The 27,589-nt window shown below is 36.4% G+C and overlaps 1 long non-coding RNA gene across 1 annotated transcript in view; it reads right to left on the bottom strand.

Moving 5' to 3' along the window:
* Nucleotides 1-5,168, bottom strand: part of LOC120753338 (uncharacterized) — a 33,294-nt gene extending 28,126 nt beyond the window's left edge. The window contains exon 1 of the long non-coding RNA XR_005701058.2: nucleotides 5,013-5,168. This is a non-coding gene — a long non-coding RNA (uncharacterized LOC120753338). The remainder of the gene's footprint in view (nucleotides 1-5,012) is intronic.
* Between the last annotated feature and the right edge of the window lie 22,421 nt (nucleotides 5,169-27,589).

Genomic DNA, 27,589 nt, shown 5'->3' with positions numbered 1-27,589 from the left:
ATTCATGAGGCAGAGCAGCCCACCAACTCCCTTTTATCCATGCTACTGAAAATAACCCCTTCTGAATATGACTTCAACACCTTCCTGTAACAGGAGCACACACAGAACAGCTATTGACTGTTTCTTAAAGGTTACTCAGGAGAATCAGCAACTGAGTGGTGAACAAAGAGCAACACAACCATCACTGCCAAATTAGGCGAAATACTGAGACTAAACAGTACAATCATAGCAAAGGAAATCACAGCGACAAAGAAAATAATATTGCTGGACTTTTGAAGTTCCATTGGTTCAAAACTATTTTGTCTCATAAGCCAGTGTTCATGAAATAACTATTAGAATAGGGAGGAATTATGTTTGAAGTCAGATTGTTTCACAAGAATTTTTTTTTTAGCTTCTCCAAAGCAACAGAGAACAGTTGCAGTAGCCATGTTTAAGAGGGCTAGGACAAGAGCAGGTGAATAAAGGAAAGGGAAACTATTGAAAACTGCTACATCAATAAAATTGTAATGATAGGTCTCTAGAACAAAGAAGGCCGAAAGAAGCCTGCATATGACCTCCACAGCACAAGGGATTTCATCTAGGTCAGAAGAAGAAAGCAAACTTCAAGATATAAGCAGGCACCTTAGAATCACTGAGGTTCATGAGGCTCTAAAGAATTCCTTTTATGAATAAAACCTGGAGATCAAGTCATGTTTTTAATCTTAGAACATTACATCCACCACAGCACCAGGGTAATAAAGGAATCTTGAATATGCAAAATGAAACAATTTGGCAAGTATGGCAAAAATACAAAACTAAGCTTACTTTAGAATCTATTGATATATTTAAATCAAAGATGTGTCTTGGCATAGTAATAAACTCAGAAAAAATCATATCCGGAGGGTGCTGGAATATTCAAATCAGGATATCTTTATGGATATCTGGAAATATTCAGAGCAAAGAGAATCTTGGCAGGAAAATCTTGTAGACAATTGACTCCTCTCTTCTGAAAGAGTCTTAAAGCATCTTAGACTTTTTGAAGTATTTCAAGATTATGCTCCATCCCATCTCTTTTTGGTTTTCTTTTCTACGTTCTTACAACAAGCTATTAGGGGAAGGAAGAAAAAAAAAAAAAAAAAAAAAAAAAAAAAAAAAAAAAAGCCCCACAAAACAGAATTAATCAAGATTTGGCAATTGTCTTGGTTGAGAGAAGGTGTGGAGCTGAGCACTGTGTTGTTGTTCTACACCATGTACCTTATCAGGATGGGGTGGTTTCAGGAGGAAAAACTGTCTGCCTCTCTAGAATTTAGAGATCTTATTTGGAGTTTTATTTCTGGTTGGTGTTAAAACCAGCACAGAAGTGAATCTCTTTTGTCCCCTGGAGCAAATATGCTTAAAATATAACACCTTTCTAGTGACTCAGCCTTAATAAGCAAAATAACAATCAAACCACAAATTTAAAGCATCAGGCACCTCTGACCCCCTTCTCCAATACCACCAAGATAAATTCAGACTTCTTACGTTAATGGTAACTGTCTCTACATCATCTAGATGTGTTGTCTTCATCTTCTTTCTAACAAGAATGCAGAATAAAGTACAATACCTTATCTTTATGGACAGCTATGTCTGTATATAAGGGGAAAACATAGTAAGCAGTAACATAAAAGAGTTATGAAAACATCACCTTACAGTGTTTCTTATTCTACTGCAAGTTGTGAGAAGTGGATAAACAAGGACTAAAAGGGATCCAATCCCGTTTCCTACACTGCAGAGAAGTCTGCAGGCAGCATAAGATAAATTGCCCTAGTCATAGGTCATCTTTAATGTTTATAGAGCACTTTCCTTATGAACAATCCCAGAGTGAATCATGGATGTTATAAACAAATTACATTAACATGCACAGTAGCTTGCACTTGACAGAAATACCAATAAAAGGAATTCAATTTGCAAGTAATACATACAGTTTCTTGGCTAAATAAGAATTTTGCTTTCATAGACTGAAAAATTACTTTACAAAATCAAAAATGGCCAAAATTTTACCATTCTCTACCATCTCAAACAGAATTTAGTATCAATCCAAAGAGTCCCTGGCTCCTGGCCAAGAGTCACTATCTCTTTCCTTCCTAGCCTTCAGCAGAAATTTGCTGCCCAGTTTAATCACCAGATACAAACTTTGAATTACTAGTGTTCTTTAAACACCCTGGTTATTCCTACTAGAATTTTCAGCTAGTTACTACTAGCAAGTTGGGGTTTGTGGTGGGGTGTGTTGTGTGATGCATGTCTCTGCTCTCCCAGTTTCACAAACTTCTGCTATAGAACCTATCACAGAGATCGACCAGACTTCATTTGGTGGTGGGGGTGTATGATACGGTGTAAGGCATATTCTTGGGAGAAATGCATTAGTTTTCTATCCCTTCTCTTCTGAAAATAAGTTTTACAAATTTAGAATAATTCTACTGGATTCTGGCCAGGAAGCAACTGTAAGTTGTTTGCTAAACCAGGTTTACCATGCCCCCATGTAAATTCCCACTGTCTTCTTTCACATATGCCAGGAAACCCAACCATGAGAACTAGAGCCATAGTCTGACCCACCCAATTTCCTGAAGGGAAGGTGTTTTAATGAGTCAGTCTGTATTTTCAAGCGCAGACCCACAAACCTGGCGAGTGATTCGAGGTAATGGGTGTACATTTTCATAGTCCTCTTACATTCAGTGCCTTTATGCCTAGCTACATCTGTTACCCTTTACAGGTCCCTAGTAATGCTCTGTTCCTAGAGCCTTTGCAGACCAATTGACCACATACACACATGTGTCCAAGTTCATTGATGAAATTCTACATTTCATAAAAGCAAGTCCATTTCATGTCGCAGCTTGGATACCACATTCTCATGAAACAGATCTCTGTTATAGAAAGAGAGTTCACTGTCACAAAAAACCTTTTTTTTCAGAGAACTACTATGGAAGAATGAAGTACAGACTTTAAATCATGTAATTTCCAGCACAATTCCTGATTTTAGTGAAACTACACTGTAGCAGGGAAAATGTTCTCCTATGCCACTTCTCTCAGACCTATAAAGGACATGTTCTTGTTCAACAGCCTTTACATGGTACTAAGAGAGTGTTAAATGCCCTTCTACAAAACAGGCAAAAGTCAGTTTTAGCAGATTTTTGTCAGTTATAGTGCTTTGAGCCTAATCTTGCCGGGGGGGGGGGGGGGGGGGGGGGGGGGGACAAAAGCAAGAGGGGGGAAAAAAAAGCTCGTTTTTATTCCCACTTTTCACTACAAAATTTCATTCATGTATCTTGCATAGCATTCCCATATTCCTGGCCATTCAGAGTTCACTCATATTCTGAAAACAAGATTCAGTGCTTTTTCTTTTGTTTTCCCTACCATTTCTGCTTCACAGATCTCTCTGCTGGTTGCCTTAAAATCATCAACATTAGTCTAAAAAGAGCAATAAAGAGTGTCAGAGATGAGAGAGGAAGTTGATACAAAACTCTCTGCATTTGTATTCCTCTGTCTGCAGTGCACACTGCATTAAGCTTACATCCATATGAATACAGCATCCAAGCACTTTATGAAAACATGACAAAAATAAAGGCAGAACTGATCAGTCCACATGAAATATTTTGAATTATTCCTATCTTAAATTATTAGTTCTCTTAGAAAAAAATCTTTCAACTTGTTAGCACAAAACAACAAAAAAAAGAGCAAACAAAATAGCCTCTGTACCCTCAATGCACAATATCCATGCTATTACTATAGGTAATACCGATAGTCCAAGCAAAATTGTTTCTTAAAATTTCCAGTACAAATAAGTATATTCAACATCTGCTATTATATTTGCATCATCGTAATTTATTGAACTCCAGGAACTACCACCTGTCAAAAGTAGGTGGTAGATTCTTTTCCAAGTCCAGCAGTGTTTTTATCATCTTGGAATTAGAGAATATGCACATATTGGAAAAAAAAAATTATACTAATTTGAAACAAGTTGAAATATACACAGCTCAAAGCAACTACAGGTGTTATAGGTATTTGACTTTCTATTGCTCAGAATATAAGTAAAAAATGTTAAATGAAGCACAAACACTTTGGGGTTCATTTTGTTAGGTTGTATCACTCAGAAAAAAGAAACCTCTCCTAATTAAAATACAGAATATATCTGGAGATTATAATTCTCCAGAATATAAATTAATTGTATCATAATGCCAACAGCAACGTTTTCTGACTTTAAAACATTTTAACTGAAACAGCATGCTTATTTTATTGCATATTACCTCTCCTCACAGTTTCAGGTGCATAAAAGATCTAGAAAATCAATTCTAAAAAACCACAAAAAAACCCCTGAAAACAAATATGTCTATGCCTAATCTAAAATTAATTACTTTTGCTTGTCATGAGAAATTAATCTGGTAAACATGGTCACTAGGGGGGAAAAAAAAAAATCAAAATCATAACTACATTATTTAACATTAAACCTCCAGCAAGAAAATGAAGTGATCCAAAGTCAACCAACAGGTGGAAGGCAATACACATGGAAGGTAGGAACAAAGTCTCTATTCTAGAACAACTTATAGCCAGAAAGAGGAACATATTCAAAATAGCAGTTAAATCTATAGTCAACAAAAGCACTCTTAAAAGCCTTAGCCACTACTTAACCAAATTGCACTTCAAGCTTTTCCACTAAAACACGTTCCCATCCTTGAAGGGAAACACTAAACTCGAAAATTTTGTTTATTGTAATACAGACTAGAACAGTAATCCCTAAAACCAACGCTAATCAAGTAAATACTTCTTTCACTTCTCCAGATATCCATAGCAACAAAACCTAATGGCCAGCAGGCCCTATAAAAGCATTCCAAAAAGCAATGAGTTTTCAGACAAGGAAAATTAAAAATAATACACAAGAACACACTACATCAACATAAGAAGATACAAAAGCAAAGAAAAAACAAACCCCACAGCAACGAGGCTATAAGTACACAAACATATTAAACAAGCAGTAGAGCCTTCTTCTTTCTATTTCTTACCTTTCTTAACGATTTTGAGGGTGCAGTCCAGATTCTCATGAGCATTTAACTCTGGTTTCTTCAAGTAACAAAGGCACTCCTGCTAGCTTTAGAACACTTTTTAGTTTCTGATCTATCTTTCATTTTCTTTAAAGCAAAATAAAAAAAAATCTTACTGTTAAGAGATTTATTAATGAATTAGTAACTCAAAACCCTGAACTTGAAATAGCGAAAAAAAAAATCCCAAACAACAAAAACCACAAACAAACAAAAGATTTTAAGAATCAAAACAACATGCTACTAGGTAAAAAAAAAAAAAAAAAAAAAAATCTGTCCTTTTACATCCCTAGGTCTTATCCTACTAAAAAGGCAGAAGGTTAAAGGAAAGTAACACCTTTTTAAATCCCTATTTATATTGGCACATGAACCTAATTAAGTTCAAACGCAAAATAATTTCAGTAAGAAAAAGACAATTTAACCAGCGGGCAACTGAAAAATGCTGTGTAACTTCTCAAATGTTTCATGGTTGCTCTAACAGCGCTATTACCTGACTCCTGACAGCTGAAAGTCATCTGAGGTTATCAGTACTTATCAGGACAGCTGGTAAGCAGGGAGGATACTCAGCTGGTGCTAACAATCCAGACATCAATGGATCACTCTTTTAAGACCCAAGGAATTAATTTGGCACCAATTTGGCAGATAAAGGTCCTGAAAGTTTATTTGTTTAATTTTTACAAGGATACAGAAACAGATACATAGTGTATTTTAGTGTATCTTAAGCATTTTAGGAGACTTCTGTAAAAAATTAATTTAGTCATAGTTATACCAATTCCCTTTTATTCTTTTGTAGATACATCAACGGAAATGGTGATCTCGAAGTGAAATTCAATAAAATGTGGTAGGCAGTGTATGTACTTTATCACTATGAAGTAGATTCATGAACTGCTGCAAGTGCTACTCTCCAAGAGTTTCAGACTAACAGCAAGGAAATCAGATGTGCTATCTATTTAGGGTTCCTGGAATCCACTTTCCATGATGGTATTTGAAAACTAGAGTACTAAAAGTAGCATTGATCATTATTACCCTCAATAACAGTATTCTGAGTTTCCCATGTAGCTCAGTGGGTGGGGTTTTGAGGCCTTTTTTTCTCTACTGCCATTGTCACAGGTGTACCCTGCAAACAGTGGGTTGTTGCTAAAAACACCATTATCAGAAGGACTTTATGTAGTATGATAAGCTATGATGTTCATATTTTTTCTATATGTATATAGCCATCAAATCACAAGGATGACAGAACACAAATGCATGGGGAGGATATTAATGAATTACAGCTTCATTAAAAAAAGCCCCATTGTTCCTACAGAAATCAGTATATCCAAGCATCTGAAGAAAGTTTTTAATAAGGTTTTAAACACAAGAGTGAGCAGAAACAACAATTTTTTTTTGTAAAAATTAAGAAATAATAATAATTTGCAGGCTCATTCTAACGAAGATTGGTGACTTTCAGCAAGTCACGTATGCAGGCTCAGCAAGCCAATATAACTTACTGACTAATTAAAGAATCAGTCATGAATGTAGTTGAGGTTTACCTGTAAAAGTGTGATATGATAGCAGAGCAGCCAGCTATTTTAGTCATGGACAGATGACAAAGGATAGCATAGGAAATAATCAAACCTGATAGCTAAATGGGATAGAAAGCATGGTTGATGCCAGCTGCATACCCAAAGAGATGCTTACCTGACCGCCATGGTGCCATTCACCACTGCATGTAGAAAAAGCAGGATCCATCAGCAGCTTTACACTTTTTCCATGGAAGAATTCCCTGAATAATGATTCTTTTGGATGACCAAACTTTTTGTTTATGGGACAACAATATAGAACAGAAGAAAGCTGTCCTTATGTTTGTATCAGCCTATTGTCATTGGATAATCACAGATTTTAATTACTTTCAGATATGAAAAGATGGATGAGAAAATGCATGTGTGCAATTTTTTTAGAGGAATTATTTATTCGTTTGAGCTGTTCATGTAGGGGTGTGCAGCAGTAACACTGATGTGCTTTGAGCTATTTTCTTTTAAATTATTAAAAAAGTTAAAATGGACTCATATTACCTAGTGTGACTCTGCAAAGTTTAAGAGAGTAGCTCCATGAGACACTGAAGAAGAGAGAGCTGGGAACTACACCAGGGTCTGAGCCCCATTAGCACAAAAGTGAGGTGTTTTTACTATGGCAACTGGCTTTGGTTAAGATTGGAGGTGGCTGACATTTTTTTCTCTGCAATACCCCTCTTGGCCACATAAGAACTGGGGAAAATACATTTTTTTTCTGGAGGTTTGTGTTTCAGCCCCCCCAGAGCAATTTTCACAGTGTTCACTTGCAAGGGCGGCAATATGCCCCCCACTTGGAGAACTTGCATTCATTTTCATTGACTGTGAATTCCAGACAATCTCTGTCGTTGTTGCAAATAAGAGGGCATGATACCCTAAGCTGCAATTATTTTCTTCCTGTTTTGTCTTTTCAAAGCCTCATTTCAGTATGGAATAGGCCTTCTCTTTTTATTTTCCCCTGTACTTCATGAGAGGAACTCAATGCCACTGCAATAGTTGTTGAACACTTTCCTGCAAAAAAGGCACATTCACAGGCACACATTTATCTGTTCTTCCTTTCTTGGACAGACTTAAATGCCCTAGCTATATTGGCTTTATCACTGTGAAAATGGGTTTGTTGGCATCTTAGCCAGAAGAGTAAGAATGAGTTACATCATTATGGAAGGTACTGCACTGTAATTTATGAACTCCTTCTCCTTAAATGCATCCACATCCCAGAGACCAAATTTCAGAAATTACATACATGTTCATAGAGAACAGAGGAACTCACAGTAGTGTTATATTTTTGAACACAGCTGGTATTGAATAAAGCTGGTTTTAAGATGAATGTTGGTTTACCACTTATACAAGCGCTAATAAATTCAGATTTCCTATATTAAACACACAAAATGAGTTCTGCATGATGCAGGCTAAAGATACATAAAAACATAGCAGTTTTTCAAGGAAAAAATCTTAAACTTAGCAAAAGTAGATACTGAGAAAAGAAATTCAAAATTTTCTCTTTAAGAAACATTTTTTATTTTGCTGTAGCTTTTTCTTTAACACTTCTGCTAGCATTGAAGTATTTCCAATGCATAAGGATTTTAAATGTAAGACCTAATTCCTTTGTTCTTTGGTTGGACCAGGATGTTAGACAGCTACATGTAAAGTAATCTGCAGGGTTTTCTCCATTGTTTTTCATTTGGCATTTCTTCCTTTAGAAAGGGTCATAAAGGCAACAGTCTGTAAAATCTGTTTCAGGTTTTCTTGCTCAGTTGTACTAATCTTGGTATCTTATTCTTTTTATCAGAGGCTGGTGTCTTTCTTTTTTCAATTAGAATTCTCTGAATGATTCTTCATGATGTGGAAACTCTTCATCTCTTCAAGGAATCTGATTCAGTTAACCTAAAGTGACCTCAATTTTGAACACAATAGAAATAATTTGTTTTCTTTACCTCTACTTCTTAACACCGTCATGCCTAGATGATCTTTTCTGGTAACCTCAGTAAGAACTTAAAAAGAGGATTTGGGTAAAACATTATGGGAAGAGAAAAGCTAATTGAAATTTCAATAAAAAATTAATTGCCACATCCCACTACAATAAAGAGGTCAAATCATCCTCTTACACTCATTGTGCACATTGTCAGAAATACTTTGATGCAGAAAAACGGCCAGTAATGGTACCATTGATCTTGCATTCATTTGCAGTTGGGAGAAGGGTAAAACAAAGCAGTTAATAACCCTGTTCTCATCCCAGCACTGTGAACTTACTCAGAGGTATATGGAATGTCCAGTTGTAAGCTATCAGATGTATGTAGTTTTGTATAAATTTATAAATTCATATAAAATGTAATTCTGGTATACATCACATTATGAATTTCTATCAACTAAGTCAAGAATGGTCTGGAAAAACCCCCGGAAGTTTTTCTTGTATTTTCATATCTTTTAGACACAGTATAATGAGTCCTTTCCTCCTGGCTGTAGTTTCTCTTGCTAAAATATATGTTTTTCATTGCAAAGGATACTTTTGGGAACATCTCCACTTTTTCCTGACCTAAACGAATCAGATTCCCATGGTAATGTCATACCCGTGGCACTGCTGTTGGCTGCTGCTGTCAGGATTTCTGATGAATCTTGATGTATTTTTCATATAGCAAATTAGAAGAGAAGTGTAATCTCTCTGTAATACTGATGGTCCACTTCTACTACAACCTGAACGTAGAACATCCGTGACTCTATTCTCGTAACCAGTTACCTGTTTATTTTGTGCTAATGATGGAGTTCTATCTTTCATGCTTGATTAATCTGCTTACAATAAATGAACAACTGTGTAGTCAGTAGCTTTCACCCAAGAATAAACTTTTCTTGAATCTTAATGATATCAAAATTGCTGATAACAGATACAGTTGTTTGAAATAAGTTTTCTTAAGATCCTTTCTATTCAAATGTTAATGTCTTGATAGAACTAAATGAAGTATATTAATTCATTTTCCCAAAATGCCATAAAACTCTTCACATACAGACTTGCATTTAACCTGAATGGTATCAGTCCATAGCAAATGTAATCTTCACTTTGTTGTTAAATGGAAAAGAAAAATGTGTCTAAATTTATACCCAAATTCTTGCACTATCTCTGAAGACATGCTCCAATATACTAAAAAAAAACCCCTAAAGACACTGAATTAAAAACCACCACTTTATGCTGTACCATTACTCTATTGTTTCACATGACTTCATGCTGCATTTATGTAAGATACATTTTCAGTTAGTTTGTTAAATGTTTTTCTTTTTCTTTTTCTTTTTCTCTTTTTCTTTTTCTTCTTTTTCTTTTCCTTTTTTCCTTTTCCTTTTCCTTTTCCTTTTTCTGTAAATTAGTATGTAATGATCCTGTAGAAATTTTTGTTCCATGACATTAGAAAATATTTAAAATTGCAGTATCTGTAATTGTTTTTTGCAGACAATGTCTGAAAGCACTACCTAGTCATAAGCGTCACTGAGTAGAGATCCATGTCTTTGCACTAACGATTTCAATTCCCTTTTAGAATCTTACATAACTGGCAAATACAAATCTCATGCACAAAGAAACTAAATCTGAACTATTAAGGTAACAGAAACTTATTCTGAATCCAACTGATGCTGAAAATTACAATAAGACTATATTTTTATTGTCTTAGAAATTTTGCCTAAGTACCTTAAGAAGCTGGACTGTGTCTAGACTGTGGCATAGAGGTGGCCTAGAAACATTGCCTTGAAAATATTGTACAGCTTCCAGAAGCATGGGGTTTTTAAGCCAACTGAGTATTTTCAAACTCTTTTATTTCCAGAGTCAGTATTCATGTGATATACAGAAGATCACACATAGTTCCTAAACCAAACAGAAAAGATCAGAGGTCAGAATATCATGGCTTAATGACAAAGGACCCCTCTCAGGAGTTAAGAAGAGTGAATTAAGAAAAGCATTTTCTTTACTCTTTTTGAAGAAAGTCTAATGTGTTTTGAAAAGGGTTCAGCTGGATAGCATTGAACTTTGAGTGAAATGGTATTGAAATTGTCATGTCATTCCCAGCCTGGCATTCAAGACTGAATCAGCAGCTAATTGCCTGGTATACCAGCGCCCATGGGGAGGACAGTACTGTGCTTTGTGGGTAAGAACTTTTCTAGAGCTGAACAGGGGCAGAAGGCCAACTATTGGAATTAGCACATGTTTATCTCCATAACAAGGGGAATAGGGAATAACAAGGTGATTTTGCTGTAATCACTGGAAACATATTTTCTTGCTCTTTTTTTCTTCTATTGCCTTCCCTCACTTGAACAAAACTTTGAAAGAGACATTTTGACTTCAGTCTGCATTGAAAAACAGGATGAAGCACTGGAAAGACTCTTGCCAGATTATCTCGTGTCTAGGAAAAAAATAGTTTAGAACACAAAAAACCCCCACAAAAAACCCCAAACAAACAAAAACCACGAAAAAACCCAAAAAACCAAACAACCAACCCCCCCAAAAAAACAAACAAACCAAACTGAATGAAACTCAGCAAATTTTCTTCCCAATTTGATAAAAGTAGTTAATCTTCAGTTCAAGTTTTAAGCCACAACATCTTTCATAGGTAATAAGCCCATTTCAAGGAAAGAAATGTGGAACTAAACTTTAATTACACTTCACCAGACAAAAAATCTGCCTACTAAATACAGAATATATTAATATCTTTACCAGTGCAGAAGGAAGTCTTTAACAGATCTTTAATAGATTTCTAGATAGTGAGTGTATGAATACTAGGCCATTGCTGACTTCACTGGGAACAGCACGTGAACAAGGCAGAAAATCATACAGAATTTCAGATTCAGAGAATCAGAGCAGCGATGCTGAGGAAGACAAGGTGAGGAAACTAAAAGGGATATTAGAAGACTGAATTAGAAGACTTTCTTTAAGTCTTTTAATAACTTAAATCTGTTTATGATAAAGGATGACATGAATTAAGAATGGCTTTAGGAAAGTCAGTCTTATACGTCACTGTTTTGAATAAAGCAGAATTGTGTGTGAAACATTATATCTTCTAAGGCTACAGAGAAAAAATAAATCTGTTAAGATTTATCATGTAGCCACAGGTGGCCAGTGACTTTCCAGATGTAAGCATTATTGCAAGGAACATTATTCAGCATTCATGGTACAGTGAGCTGATTCACTTTGATATTGACTGATTACATTTAGAAAGCCAAAGAAGTTTTAAACAATTTTTTTACTTATACATTCTTCAGAAATGTCCTGGGTATCAATATTTACCCTTAAAGAATATATGTACAAAGTCAAAATATAAGTAAGGAGGAAAAGTGAGAACATGAAAAGTATTTCCAGTCCCTTTCTATTAAAAATGAACCATTTTTTGCTAGTATCTCTGCCAGTTCAATGGAACAGTAGCATAACACACTATCAAATGCAATCAGTGGTATTTGCTGACATGAATGTTTTAATTATGCATTACAGAAATACAGTCAATTCTGGAGGATCTTTATACTTGTATTCTCAACTCATAATTATTTCAACAGTCCCATATGTCATAATTTGATCAATTGAAGGGCACAGGAAGCCCTCATGTATACATTACAATGATACAGTATCTGTAATAAAAATGCAGCACGCAGCAATCATCCTCACTGCTGCCTGCAATATCATTTAGCCTTTGATATTAGAACTGATGTTATCTACCTGGTGATAACGGCCCTGCCATCATTCCCTTGCAAGGACTAACTGAACATAATGACCAAGAAATAAAACTATGAGCTGTCTAGAAGCATCAGTGGCCTCAAAAAACTGTACCTGCATGAAATAATCTCCTCAATAGCACAACATTTGGATTTCCACTAAAATCAGCAGTGCTTTTCACCAACAAAGGGTCTTTCCATCTTGACTGTTCAACTTAAAACTTCCCACGTAGCACAATTGAACCTTGGCTATGTATTTTGCAGGCTTTTCCACAGGAAAGAAATAATTGTCATTGCTCTTACAGTACTGGCTGTATGTTTATCACCAAAAGGGATGGAGGAGAGGTAATCTGCCACTCAAATCACATTGGAGCATAAACATGAGTTTGCCAGTCTGAATTTGAGTTGGCAGCAGCACAGCAATTACAGAAAGCAGACTGACAGCGAAAGGTGAAGTGTGATGTGAAGATCTAGAAGGTGTCAGTTCAAGGGTGGTATTTAGTGATATCATCTGTAAATGGGAGCAGATGAGGTGGCCCGAGGACAATCTGTAGGAGATAGACGAACGAGAATGAATCTCAGAGCTCTAATGGAAACTGAAAGTAGATAGAAGCTGAAAAGAAATGCTGCTTGGATAACAAGAACAGAAAGAAAACTATCAGGATATACAATACTAGTCCAGATAAAAGAGCAGGGACTTGCGGATTATAGTATTTGAGAGAAAGATTATGGTCGTGATACCTGAGAAATTTTCCCAACATTGTACTGCTGTCTTCATGTAAACTGATACAATTTCTTAGGGGAAAACAATTAAGTATTTTTAAAAGAAAATCGGAAAATCATAATTGAATATAGCTTTGCAATGAAAAAAGCCAAACTTCCCATCTATGCACAGCTCTTCATCTCCTTGGTGAAGATCAACTCGATAGGGGCCTTTGTACATCAGGTGCTGACAAAGGATGATGTTTTACTAGCAAAACTTAGTATGTATTACCATGTAACTCATTAAGAGAGTTAATGTGAACTTCATCGCCTCTTGCAAAGAACTAGGATTCTGCATTGCCTCTCCAGGTCAGTGCTGCAACACTGTATGGGAGCAGGTGTTCTGGGTGCTCTCCCAAAAGACCTGAGATGTGGATTTGGATCCATTTCTGAAAAAAGAGGTATTGAATTTGTCTCACTCATATTCAAGGCAAATGTGCTAACTACCAAATTATTGTGGGAGACTGAGACCACCTTTGTGAAGGGATCAAATCACCCAAGAAGGAAATCCTACTCCTGAATCATAATAGTCTTGTATAAGGTACACAAACTTTGCAGAGGAAGGAAAGATATACCCCATAGTCTGTGCTTTTCATCTCCCTCTAAATGTGGAAGCAGTTTAAATGATGCAGTCCTGTACACTAATGTACAAAGACCTTTCCAGTCTAACACAAAACATACAAGTTTGTTGTTGGATTTTAAATTGTGATGTAATATCAACTTAAGAACCCGATTAAAGAAAACAGAAAGTGAATTCTGCATTATTGTTTTAAGCTAATTCTTCACAGTGTTAACGAATAATGTTTGATCTAGGAGGTTACCCTGTTGTTTTTTTACCTAAAAATGTTGGATTAAAACTCAAAAATGTTTATGTGTTTGCTGGAAATGAAGCACGTTTCACTGTCCCTTTTTTGTTATTGATGAATATTTTCCCATTAGAAACACTGCTGAAAATTAACAGTTTTGAGTGGGCTACCTCTTAGAATTATTAACATGGAAATGAGAATGAAACCACACACTGAAAGGTAAATTGAACCATCCACTAAGCATTGTGACGGAGTTGTATTGTTGTTTTTGCCCTGAGAAAAATATTACTTCACCCGTGTCATAGAGCTTTTACCTCTGTTCTTTCAGTTCACTGACATCTTGATATGGAAAACCTATAGCAGGAGCTAAAAATGAAATGTACTGTTACTTATTTGAATCAGCTGAACCTTTGTCCCATGAACCAGTATAGGAAAAGGGGATGGGGAATGTATATTCCATTCAGATGACATCTGATGGAAAGCAATGCTAAATTTAAAACCTCATATTTACCAGTAGCAAAATATATTATGTACATCACCAAACTATTACTGCCTTAGACAGTGATACAAAAACATCATGAATACTATTTTTAGCTAAAAATATGCTAACAAACATCAGTCTTGCTGAAAGGACAAAATCAGCTAACTAAAGCACTGTATATAAGTATCTAGTAATGACTAAGTCTTAAAGGCTTTGTTAAGCAATGAGTCATAAAACATCTTGCAAATCACTTCGGCTTGGGTAAGAGAATGAAACTATATTCCTTTAAAAATAAAATTTTTCAACTTTTCCTGGACATCAGAATGACAGAAGAAACATGGCAAACTCTCCAGTGTGCATGCAGCACTTCTCATATCCACTCTCAAAAGGCTTTGGAACAGAGCACAACCCATCTGGTTCTGCCATCAGCACACCCCAAACACAGGCGGAGAAAGAAGAAGCAGGGGCTGCTTTGCATCTAAGCCCAAGAGAGACTGGAAGGGTTCCCTCCCTCTGCTCTCACTTAGTTGGTTTTCTGACTGGGTCTGAGGCAGGGGCTGCAATTCCTTAGTTGTGGCGACCACAAACGCACCTGGGATCCCGGCACTGCCGAACAGCGTTCCAGACACTGACATGGTCCCGTGTCTGAGTCGTGGCTGCTGTGATGCTGTTTCATTTGCTCTTAGGCACACCCAAAGCCCCCTGTTAAGCCTGGATGGTTTCTGCTTCTGCCTTCTTCCTGATCCTGTGTAGGGATGGCACACCTCTGTGCTTTCAGGAAGCTATTCTTGAAAACTTCCAGCATTCCAAACTCCTTTGCCCTCTGTGTATGCTTGCCATGGAATCTCTCACAGCTGTGTTCAGTGCATACTTGACTCTTCTAAAATCAAGGTTGTTACAGGTTCTAGAGGATTCCTGTGCACAAAGTCTTAAATGCACTTGCAAAACAAGTTTTTATAAGGCTATTGCAAAGACTACATACCGACCCCTCGATTGGTGAAAAGCCAGTGAGTAGGAAAAGGAGATGGAGCACGGTTCTCAGGTGTGTGGGGCAGGCAGTCCCTGCACCTTCAGGGCATCCCCTGCATCAAAAGGGCATTCACTTTGTCCTTCTCACCCCTCAACCCCAGAACCAGGCACGGTATCTCCTCCTCTGGAGTGGAGTTTTTCCAGTTAAGATGCCATCTCACGCTTGGCCAGTGCTTGAGATGCGGTCACAATGGCTTGTGATACCTCCTTCATGCCAACAACAGCTCCATTGTGTATTGTTCCTCTTTTACAAGTTAACTTTCCATCAATTGACCAATCCATTGTTCCTCTTAAGGGTCAAACTTTTCCACCAGTTAAACCATAAGGCTTTCTTCATTGTCTGTTTTTCATTATCTTGTCGACTTGCACAAGAGAGGCGTGTTCCTTGGAGTGCTCCAGGCGCGGTGCTGGGCTGAGCAGCGACAGCAGGCCCAGCCCAGGTGGGAATGGCTGCAGGTACCTTCAGTGTTCTGCGGAAGCGGCCACGGCCAGGCTCCTGCTCTTGTGTTCAGTCTGTTGCTGCACCTGTCAAAGAGCAAGCACAGCCAGAGCTGAGGGGCTGCAGGAGAGGCAGAAGAACACAGCCCAGCCCTGTGCTCCCCAGGCAGGGACAGTCCTGGGATGCCCCAGGGGATGGAGCATGGCCAAACTCATATTGCTATTAAATTATGTTTGGATTTTTTTAATAAATATTCTCTCTATTCTTCTTAATATCTTTAGCATTATAAAAGATCCTAAAACTTTTTGAGTACAAAGAAATGTAGGGCACTGCACTGTAGAGCTAGATTTATATTGCCTCAAGGTATTTCAGTTTTAATTTTGTTTTAAACATAACCCAAATATTTTATACTGGTCTGCACAGACACGATCCCAGAAGATGTTTTGATATTCCTCCTTGACACTCAAGTTATTCATCCTGCAGTGGACTGTAACTCTCTTGCAGTTCTTTTTCTTTTTCTTTTTTTTTCGCTCCTTTTTTTAGTTTGTTTTTGGTTTGGGGTTTTATCTTGTCTTTGTGAGGCTAGGAAAAGAAGAAAAAGAGAAAAAAAAATGTTAGCATAGTATTTGAATATATCAGAAAGAGTAAAGGAAGACATCATCTGTGCTGGGGCAACTATGGAAGAGCATTCACACACTGTTGTAATACAGATTTGAGACAGAGTACAAATACAAACCAAGATCCACCTAAACCCATGTTTTACTGCCAGAAGAAACAACACCAGGGGGGAAAAAAAAAAAAAAAGGGGAAAAAAAAAAAAAAGCTGGAGCATAAACCATCACACAAACAGAATTAATGATCTAGATTTGGATGGAAGCAATCCAAGTTCAAATTTCATTAAGACTCAAAGTAAAGTGAAAAGACATATCACAGGAAATTTAATAGTACATTTTGTGCAACAATAAATTACTCACTGTTACCTGAGGATTCAGAATGGGCCTGTTGGGAAGTGTCCTGTATTGCCACAGATATAAGTTTGAAGATATTAAAAATCACCCCGTTTTCCAGACCTGGGCTTCCAGATCTTAAGGGATTTGTCGAATTTTGTTCCAGACAAGAAGACCTTAAGATAGTCTTCTATCACAAAATCACTGAATCAATGAGTTTGGAAAAGGTCTCTGAGATCATCGAGTCCAAACTACTACCAAACACCACCATGTCAGTTAGGGCATGACACTGAATGCCACATCCAGCCTTTCTTTAAATACCTCCTGGATTCCACTATCTTCCTGGGCAGTGCATTCCAGTATCTAAACATGCTTTCTGTGAAGAACTTCTTCCTAATGTCCAGCTTAAACCTCCTCTGGCACAGGTTAAGACTGCATCCTCTCATCCTGTCATTGGTTGTATGGGAGAAGAGACCGACTCCCACCCGGCTGTCCCCTCCTTTCAGGCAGTGGTAGAGAGTGACCAGGTCTCCCCGGAGCCTCCTCTTATCTGGGGTAAACAACCCCAGCTCCCTCAGCTGCTCCTTCTAGGACTTGTGCTCCAGATCCTTCATAAGCTTGGTTGCTTTTCTCTGGATATGCTTCAGCACCTCAATGTCCTTCCTGAATTGAGGAGCCCAGAACTGGACACAGCGCTCAAGGTGTGGCCTCACCAGTGTGGAATACCAGCCAGGGAAGAATCCCTGCCCTGGTCCTGCTGGCTATACTATTCCTTACAAATGACCAGGATATCATTTGAAGATTGAAAAAGCCCATGTAGAAAAACATATTTTCAAGTATGAGGGGACAATCTAAGAATTTGTCAGTACAAATGCAAAGGCAAGGCCCAGTAATGTGTCCAAAAGACAGTTTTGACCAAACTCGTTTTCTTAATGCAGTAACTGCACAAAAAGAATGAAGGCTGCTTCTGGTTCTGGTTTGACACTGACTGGAATGTTTCCAGTTACATATGGGAAGGAAAAGCTCTACTTAGTCTCTTTTTCTGCTCTTTGGGCATCCCCCAACATATCTCTTTAAACTTCTTGCCACTAAATGCATGTTGCCTAAAAATGCTTTGAACTCTGTGGTTCCTTGAAGAAAAAAACCAAACCAAACCAAACAGCGTGAGGGAAAAGGAAACAGTGTTCAATCAGCAAATAACAAATCACCTTTAAATTTCCACCTCAGCCTCCAAGTGAAACAAAGATCTATCTCTGTTTCTAGTCCTGTTGGCTTCCATTACATCCTGTTTCATGCCTCATATCCTGCCTTTGTTCTGTGCCTCTCCCCAGTTCTTTGGGCAGCAGAAGCTCCTGCTCCCCACTGAACAACTCTTAGACTTCCTTCTTGAAAAAAATAGCTCCAAATAGCTACTTTCCTTGAAAGTAATAAATTTTCTCCCTGATTTGCTACTGACTTCTGCCCACTCACACAGAAAGTCACAGACATTTCCTACATCTTTCTAAGCACTTTTGTCTGTCCATTTTTCCAGGAGCTTCCCAGAGTAAATGAATCTATTTGTGTTTAATTTATGACTAATCTGTTTATATTTAAACCATGAATTATCTTAAAGTTTCTCATTCCTCTATAGTATAATGTCTATAGGTAGGGTATTTGCCAGAGAAACAAAAATGGGTTTAAAAAATAGTTAGTTAGCAGACAAAATCGAAGTCTCTAGATTTAGAGCTTAATGTTGCTTTACTCTGTGCAAGCAGAAAACAATAGCCACCAAACACCACAACAGTACCAACTGTAAAATACTGTGCTTTAGACTGAGCAAAGAAATTTTTTCACTCATTGTTTAGAAATTTCAAGAAGAAATTTTGAAGAAATAAGTATAATTGGTGCTAACTTTTCAGATAAACAAAAAGTAATAATAAAGTTTTTAAAAAATTCTAACATAAAATAAAAAAGTTAAAAATAAAAAAAATGCATTGCAAATTGTCAAAATTCAAATACTTTGAAAAAAACACTTTAAAGCTTTATCTTCAGGGTATAATCTAAGGCAATGTCTATCTTGTCTCTTCCCTTTGCAAATGGATTTATCCTCCCTTATCAAGCTACCCATGATTTGACACTCACTGGAGCATCACTTTTGCAGGACAAAGGATAATAAAACATAAAATCTTTTCTAAAACCCCTGAACTTTCCCAATGGTATTAAGATAACATAAAAACTCTTTAATGAAAGTTTTCAGGTACACAAGTATGGCTATATGCACACATGATAAAGGATGTCTACAATTTTTTAAAGGTTAGTTTATTAATATGTCTAGCAGGTACATCCAATAGGAGATCAGTTGCCCCAGTAACTCACCCTAGTGTCAGTCCGTCAGAGATAGTCCAGGATCTTCTGTGCCCCATTTCTTTTTATGTCTTTTAAGTTCTGGTGCAAAACAAAATGTCCTTGTCAAAAATGCTTTAGTTAGAAATAAGACTAAACAGAATAAAAATTGTGTTAGTAAGGGTTATCTTATTGTGAGAAAGGGCAGGAAAAGTATTAGAAACTATATATTAAAATATTAATAATATTAAATTATTATTATATAATATTATATACTATATAAAATATAGTATATATATTATAAATATTATATAGTATTTATAATTATTTACTTATTATAATGTATTATATATAAAATATTATATAATATGATAAAATATTAAAAATCTATGAGGCTACAAATATATGAAAAATATAAAACAAGCTAAAAAATCTTCAGACATCTTTGATAGTAGGAAGGAGACATGACTTAGCATTATATTCTGCATAGGTAGCGTAGGTATTCTGCCTTCTTTGTGTGATGTTGCTACCCTTTATGGTCTGCTATGATACCATGATATGCTGGAACTTTCATAAATATCCCCACCTTTTGGCCACCTGTTAGGCTTAATATGGCCAGACTCTTACGATGGTAACAGCTGTTTCTTCATTTTCTATTCTCATTCTATCGGGGAGAGAGAGAAACATATGTATGTTATGCTTTTAGTCATTTCCCCTTAAGAGGACAAAACAAACAAACAAACAAACAAAGAGAGTGAAGCTCTGTGGAGCTTGACTATAAAGCAAATAAAATAAAACATTGGGTTTCCTGTGGTTCAGTTGCAATTAATTATTTCAGTTTAACTAGATCAGAATTAGAGAATGATCTCTTCTTTAAGTGCTTAACTTTCAAAAGAGAATTCAAAACTCAAGATAGTCACAAACAATGGTGCCTCTTTATTCTCTTTAAATTTTCATGAATGTATTTTCGTACTTTGCTTTTAATTTGGTCTTAGTAATTTCCACTTTATCTTCCTTTCCCTTCCATTTTAAATCCATTCCAAGATTTTTGTAAAGATTTCTGAAGAAAGTCTGATATGAGATTTGATGCCATCTATTTGTTGAAATGAGAAATGCATTAAATAATGAAATGTGAGTAGAAAAAGGACAGAAAAAAATAGAAAAACTGTTAATGTAAAGTTTCCAGGAACACATGAGGATCTGAAAATGGCAGTACCTTAATTTCTAGCATTTGTGTCTGTTTCAAGTCTGTCCTTTCTCAGGGACTTTGTTTATTTATATGTAAGCAGAAAAGAAATTTTATTTCTGCTTTGAAACATTGTAAGCTAGGAAGAAACATTCAAATGTTTTCTGACTTACTAGCTGCAGTTTCAGTCTCTGCTACTGCTTGTTACTCAGTCCACATTTTCAGTACTCTTCATTATGCATTGATCAATGCACTGAATTGTGCCATGGGTCACACACAATTTTGTATTTAAATTACAAAGAAATATGCCTGCTAGCTGAATAACTAGCATTCATAGTATATTTGTGATCCATGCATTTTCACAGGTTTCACATTAATGACTGACACCATACAACAACGGTTGTATTCAAACAAGAAAACAGCATGACAGAGAATGACACATTTATTTTGACATTATTTAACCTGCTTAATATTGAAGTTTTCCATATAAGCAAATTCTAAGCAGAATCCTAAATGCTGATAGTACATTTATATTGCTCATTTCAAACACCTATTTTGATGGTTGTTTTCATCTTTCTGGACATTTAATATCTTCTAAATATACTTCAAAATTCAAAGTAATTTTTAATTTTTTTTAAATATTGAAAATTTATGCACAACCTAAGTACAAATACCCAATAAATCCATCTAACAAAGTACCAACTAGACAATCACAGCTTCTCCAGAGCAAAAACCCTGGCTTTTCTTTCTAAATGATAAGGGGTTTAGCATCCCTTAGAATTTAAACTAGCACTTACTTGTACAAAACTTATGACCTTTTTCACTACTACAACTATGGCAGAAACCATGATTGAACCAACATAGAATGTACTCAATTTGGAGTTCTCAGAAAATGCTTATATATCCAGACATTATGGCGGAGGGTCAATAAAGAAGATGCCAATTAATAGATACATAGTTACTCAATTTTTCTTTCTCCTGTCAAACTGGGTTTTTTTGTTTGTTTGTTTGTTTGTTTTTCTCATAGGAACACAACTGTGAATTAAATGTTGCATCTAAAGCTCTAAGAGCTTTCATTCCTCTTTTCTGGCAAAACCCCAGATTTTGTCCTGTAAGTGAAAGATCCCTTTAGCTACTGTAGCTTTTGGACCCATTTCTGTACATTTGAATGGCTTGCTTTTTTGTCTGGAAAAATATAACCTCTGAATCTCGGGCAAAAATAATTTTATTTCAGTGTGACTGTGAAACTATACAGAAAGTGTCACTAATTATCAGTGTCACTTTTACATCAGGATAAAGTGCAGTACAAAAGTTGAGCCAGTTGATAAAAATGAGACATGAGTTATGTTATAGAATGCTACCTAATTCTTGTTAAAGTTTGTGATTTTATGTACTGCTTACTCATTATTCCTAGTATGTTTCTAAGTGCATCAAATAAACGCAATCAGGAATGGTTTCAGCTTACTGATAAGATGCATAAAAATTCACTAAGAAATAAATAGAGGTATCTATGTGTGACATCTTCAAGATTCATTAGATTATTAGATGTTAAAAATACAAAGACAGGAAAGGGAAAAGGGTGTTGGCAGTTCATACCTTAACAGTCTGAAGAAAATTTTAATAGTCAGCTACTGATTAATAAAATGCATTTTATTATTTTATAGTATTGTATTGTATTTATTATTTATCACCACTTACTCTCATGCTTCCTAAAACATACATGACCAGCAAAGGCTAACACTTCCTGCTTTGTATAGCAACTGAAGTCTTAAAATTTCTGTTCATTACACAAAGAAGTTGTTAGTTTAAGCAGGTGAAAAAAATTATAAAACTGAGCACAGAAATTCAAACCATGACAGTGTTCCTCCTGTACTATCCATATGTTCACACAGAAGTACCTGTTTGTAGATAATCCCTAAAATGTAGGACGTTGAGAAAGATTTTTTTCTCAAAGATGAGTCAGTTGTCAGTGCTTTGTGATGCGTTTTATAAAATGCAGAAATGCAGCCTTATAACATCCCAGTAACCTCCAAACAAAGTATCAGCCTACTTGCTAAGGAAGTCACTTTCTGAAGCTTCCATTATAATTGAGGAGCTTTGCTTGGTTAGTTTTTCTAGGATTTAAATGTGTTCATGTTAAACAGTACATAAACATTACATGGACACCATTTAACACAATGAGCAGCTTTGCTCTTTTTAAGCATGGGTGCTATTTCCATGACTGACAAGCATTTCTCTTGAAAATTGTATTCACTTAAAAGCTGGTATCACTGCTATCAGGTTCATCAGGTTTCTCATGAAATGTGAGAGATCATCAGAGGAAATGTGAGAATGTGACCTGATCTTAGCCTCTTTAAAAAAAAAAACAACAACACATCCTGAGGCAATCAAAAACTGTTGTTTCAGAAAACTGACATGATTTTTCTTATGAGTGAGGAGTGCATGCCTGAAAGGTGCATAATACATACCTTGTATTTACAGCCTCTCTTCAGTCAGGGCTATAGAGGAGTTAATTAGCAATTCTGGGCCAAATCTTTAGAGATTTTAAGCATCTGCTAATTAGCCCAAGAGCTGTTAACAGCAGGAGACACTATAAAGTCTCAGCACATCCATAAAACACTGAAAGAAACACCAGCATTGCAGTTTATCATTTTATTGCAGTGTGTTTAGTAGTTTAGTGTTTTCTTGCTTATTGTTGTACTTTTTGCTGATTGTTTTATGTAATATTTCATTTTTAACTCAAACCAAATGTTCCATAGTTTCAAAAAACTCACATCCATAGAAAAAGAGGGGGGAATGAATAACATGACACAATCAGGATGCTGAGAGTCATCAACCCTACCATATTTGTCTATATACAAGTTCTCAGCTACTTCATTACTAGAAGCTATACACTACAATTTGAGTAATTTTTCTAGTATAGATAACACTTGAGGAGAACATTCCAAAAAATTAGTACCTTAGTGCACAAAGAGAAAACATCTTAGTCACCTGCCAGATCTCAGCCAACACATTGAAATTAATGACTCGTTTGGTCATCTGATAACTTTTGCAAAACCATTCCTTATACCTAAACTTAAGATCCTCTTGTAGGAAACATGTTGATTATTGTTTGTGCAATTTTGTCTAATTTTATTTGCATTCCCCTAATATCTCTACTTGTTTGTTTTATTGATTAAGCTTCAATCAGGAAGTACCTTCAATCATTTGATAAAAGTCTATTCACATAGGAATTTTGGAGAAAATGTCATGCAATAAGATCGGTCCATTTTTAAAAGTCTAATTAAAGACATCAGAAAGAAATTACCTGAGGGTAGGAAGAGCAGTTAATGGATGTTTCTTGTCAGAAGTTGTGAAATATGTTTTGCCAAAGGGATTAAACATACCCATTGAATTCATCGTGTCATACAAACATCCATTATTTGCCAGTTCAGTCTGTGAGAAGGAGAAATACTTCCCCATATCCTGTAGTTATGAAGCTGCTACTCCTGTGGTGACATGTTATGTCATTACTGTTTGAGAAGGAATTCCCTCTAAATTAGGGGAGGCCAGTTTTATGTGTCCCCTAAAGCCCATAAATTAACCTCCTCTTTTCTTAACTCCAGCTTTTCTAGGAAATATCACAGGCTTCCTTGTAACCCCAGCAAGGAAAACATGAGAAGCCCTTCCTGATGACAAGATACTGCACTCACCTTCTGTACACACCCACCATGCTGTGCCACAAACCTGGAAGATGACTAAATCTTTGAACAAGGCAGGCACTAACCCACTTGGCATTTATGACTTACCATGATAGTTTCAAGCAAAGGCCAACATTTAAAAATGTGGGCTTGCTACTACAATATTTTTAAAGAAAAGAATTACTCAAGGTTTGTTTTCAAAAAAGACTTCAGGCCTGTATATGCTAAACACAGACAGCTCCTCACTCAGAGTCACTTGCTAATGCTCAAAGTAAGTTTTGGGTAAGATATAAATAATTGAATTTTCATACTGGATGTTTCTCTTCATCTCTCAGGAGTTTGGGTTCATCATGAGGTGCTTTCCATCTTAGCACACCCAACTGGTTTCTGCACTGATGCCTTGAAGACAGAGCCCTGAGTGCTGTTAGGGGAACTTCCCTGTTCAGCTATCCAGGAGCCACTCTGGCAGTCACACTCACACCACCCAGTCTGGGACCACACACTCAGGCCAGGTTTCCTTACTAACTCAATCCTAGATTTTCCATTGCAGAGTCTCAGGTGTATTGATCCTTTAATCGTGGTGCAAAAATTGAGTAAAAGCTTGAGTTGGTGCCTCTTAGGCAGGAGCCTAAAAAGAGCCTAAAAAGAAAACCTAAAAAGAAACCAGCAACTGGAGCTGAACCTGCAGCTCCCACTGCAGCTGCTCGCCGAGCTGCCCACACTGAATGCACCCCAACATAACGCTGCCACTCTCAGCACCAGTTTGCTCATGTGACTCCAGCAGCATTTAGAGGTTGCCTTTCGCAACAGGATTGCACCCAGAAGTGGTGGCACTCTGAACCCCTCAGGGGAGAGCTGGGTGGGATGAACCTCGTCAGGTGAGAGAAGCTAGGTATGAATGATGCAGGTCAAGCTCATCACAAAGCAGCACTGAGCACTGTGAGTTGCATGGTGCTTGAGGCTGTCAAGACAATTCTGCACAAATGGGATTTCACTTAAAGCTAAGGCAAAAATGGAAATTCTGCAGAATGGAAACACTAAAATGATAATAATTCAAGTATTTAAATAATAATCCAAGTCTCATGAGGAAACTTCATGTTTAATTTTATATGTGATGTGGAGGTTGGGTTTATTACTGGGTACCGATTAATCTTTCTGCAAGATTTGTTAATTTTTTTGCAATGCCCACTGGACAATGATAAATTATTGCAATTAAGATTGGCCTAAATTAATCTTGTGGCTTCATTTTATGTCTGTTCTATCTCACTTGATTTTGATGATCCACTTGTAAATTTCAGATGATGGCAGCAAATAGGTAACATCACAGCACAGCTAGAAATCTTGTATAATTATGTATTGCTTTTAATGTCATTTGCAATGTGTGAATTTGCTATGTTTGATTTCTTTTGCCTGATGATTCATCCCAAAAGCAACTTTCAGGCATACCAGAGACTTCTGAAACTTCATGACACTGATTTACTACTGATCTCTAGGAATCACTGACATCCAAGTAGAACTACCAGCTATTATTTCAGGGAGAGCTAATCATACTGGCCATGGTATTGCTTCTGAATATGCTTCCATTCTCTTCCACGGTCCCCATCCTTGCAGGTATGTCTCTTCCTTTGATAAAGTTAGTCTGCAGCTTATTAAAGGGTATAATGGCAGTTACCAGCCTAAAGAATGACACTTCAGAGGCTTTTCCAGAAATTCCTGAATGTCTTCTTATCTGTTTACACTTTGACTATTTTTATGGATTACAAAAAGCCATTAATAGTTTATCAGTCATTATCTATTTGCTTACTATCTCCCATTTATAATTTGACAAATATAAGAACTAAGTCTTTTTCAAGCCTGCATTTTACCATTTTCTTTAGTAAAAATCCCCATTCTTATTTGCTTATTTGTAGGCTATTGAAAAAAAAAATACAAAGAAGGCAAGCCTGGGTTTTTTTTTTTTTTTTTCTTAGTCTATTGTTCTCATACATATGAAAAAAACTCCTCAGGTTTACAAAAGCTGCCATCGGTAGATCACACCCTGATAGAGCTCCCAAGACAACTTTCTTCACCCTGTAATAAAAATCAAAAAAATTTTCCATTATGCCCATTCCTATTTTGCAGCTCTTTTCCCCCTCATTCATTTATTCTTGTGCTGCATCTGCTTAATAATTCCAAGCAGTAACTACATATCAGTAAAGAATATATATCATCAGGATTTACAAGCAAATATCCCAAACAACATTACAGTTCGAAAATAGTCTAAGTTAAGAATAATGCATTATATATCTGGAACACATCATCTGTAATCCATTTTCTTAGCAATGTGCTGTGCTTGGTTCTTGTATAAAAACACCTTCTGCTCAATATGTAACACTCTTAAGCTAGAAACAAATTTAACCCAAATAGTATTAAACTGAAAATTAATAGAAACAGAAGCCTCAAGCAAATCAGTTCTGCACAAGGTCCATTGTTATCAAATCCTTTCTGCCTTGATAGCTGGAAAAAACAACTCGCTCCAAATCTCCCCTCAGTTAAATTTTTAGCAAACTATCAATACATATAGAGTCAAAATCTTGCATGCCTATTGCTGATGTTCTTATGTGGACGTCACGTATCTACAGAGCAGCAAGACCAATAAATGAATTTTAGAAGAGTCTGGCAACATAAGTCCTGAAAAAGCAAGTGTGGGCATAAATTACACCAAAACAAAAAAGAAAAAAAAACAGTGGGTTTTTTCTGATTCTGAAGTGTTTCGGAATTTTTCAGGTTGCCCATGAACACTTTTTCTAAAGGGTGAGTGACTAAGGAAACACAAAATCAAAGTCCAGTATCATCAGTATCAGCAGATATCCCAGAACCAAGTGGTGTGAATGGACAAAGTCAATGAGTAGTTGTACATGTTATAACCTTTTGAAGACAGAATATGATAAATGAATAATAAAATGCTAAATAATACATGGACCAGCATATGGCTTAGTGATTTTGTAACTTCTGGTGTATGTATGTTTGTGCATGTGTACACATAAATATATCTGCTGCTATTTTAGTTATGCTCATATAGGCAATAGCTTCTTGACAGCTTATTAGTAGCAGGTTATGTGGTTTTGCCTTCCTAAATGTCACCATTTGGTATTTAATAAATACCAAGGAATCTCACCAGGTGTAAAGTGTGTTGAGAGGTAACTTTGCACTGGCTCTTTAACACATAACCCCTACTCTTTTGACTCTTGTCTAATCAACATATTATACAGGAAAACTTAACCCCCAACATTTTGATAAATTAGGATAATGGTTGTCAAACTTCAGAAAGAATTGACATGTCCAGACCACTCTGATAATGAGAAATGGATTATATCCTTACTGAAAAATGGTCTTCTGACTGAGAAAGCCTTATTTCTTAACCAACTCAGCCATCCACTTAAAGAAACTATCCTAAAAAGGAGTTTCCACAAAATTTTAGGGATAGCTTTTCAGTAAAATGTGACTTAAATCGAAATAAAATTTATGCACCAAACATTGATCATGTTGAAATATAGAGCCTAAAAAACTAAACTTTGTGAATTTGTAGTCTTACTCTTTGAACAAAAATGCAGCAGGAGAACCCAGAACAACTGAGTGTCAATATGGGCAATTCTATGGGAGTGTCCAATTTAAACGAGT

This window comes from Hirundo rustica, chromosome 5, assembly GCF_015227805.2.
Source record: "Hirundo rustica isolate bHirRus1 chromosome 5, bHirRus1.pri.v3, whole genome shotgun sequence".
NCBI classification, from domain to species: Eukaryota; Metazoa; Chordata; class Aves; order Passeriformes; family Hirundinidae; genus Hirundo; species Hirundo rustica.
This window is presented reverse-complemented; position numbering and strand designations above follow the sequence as displayed.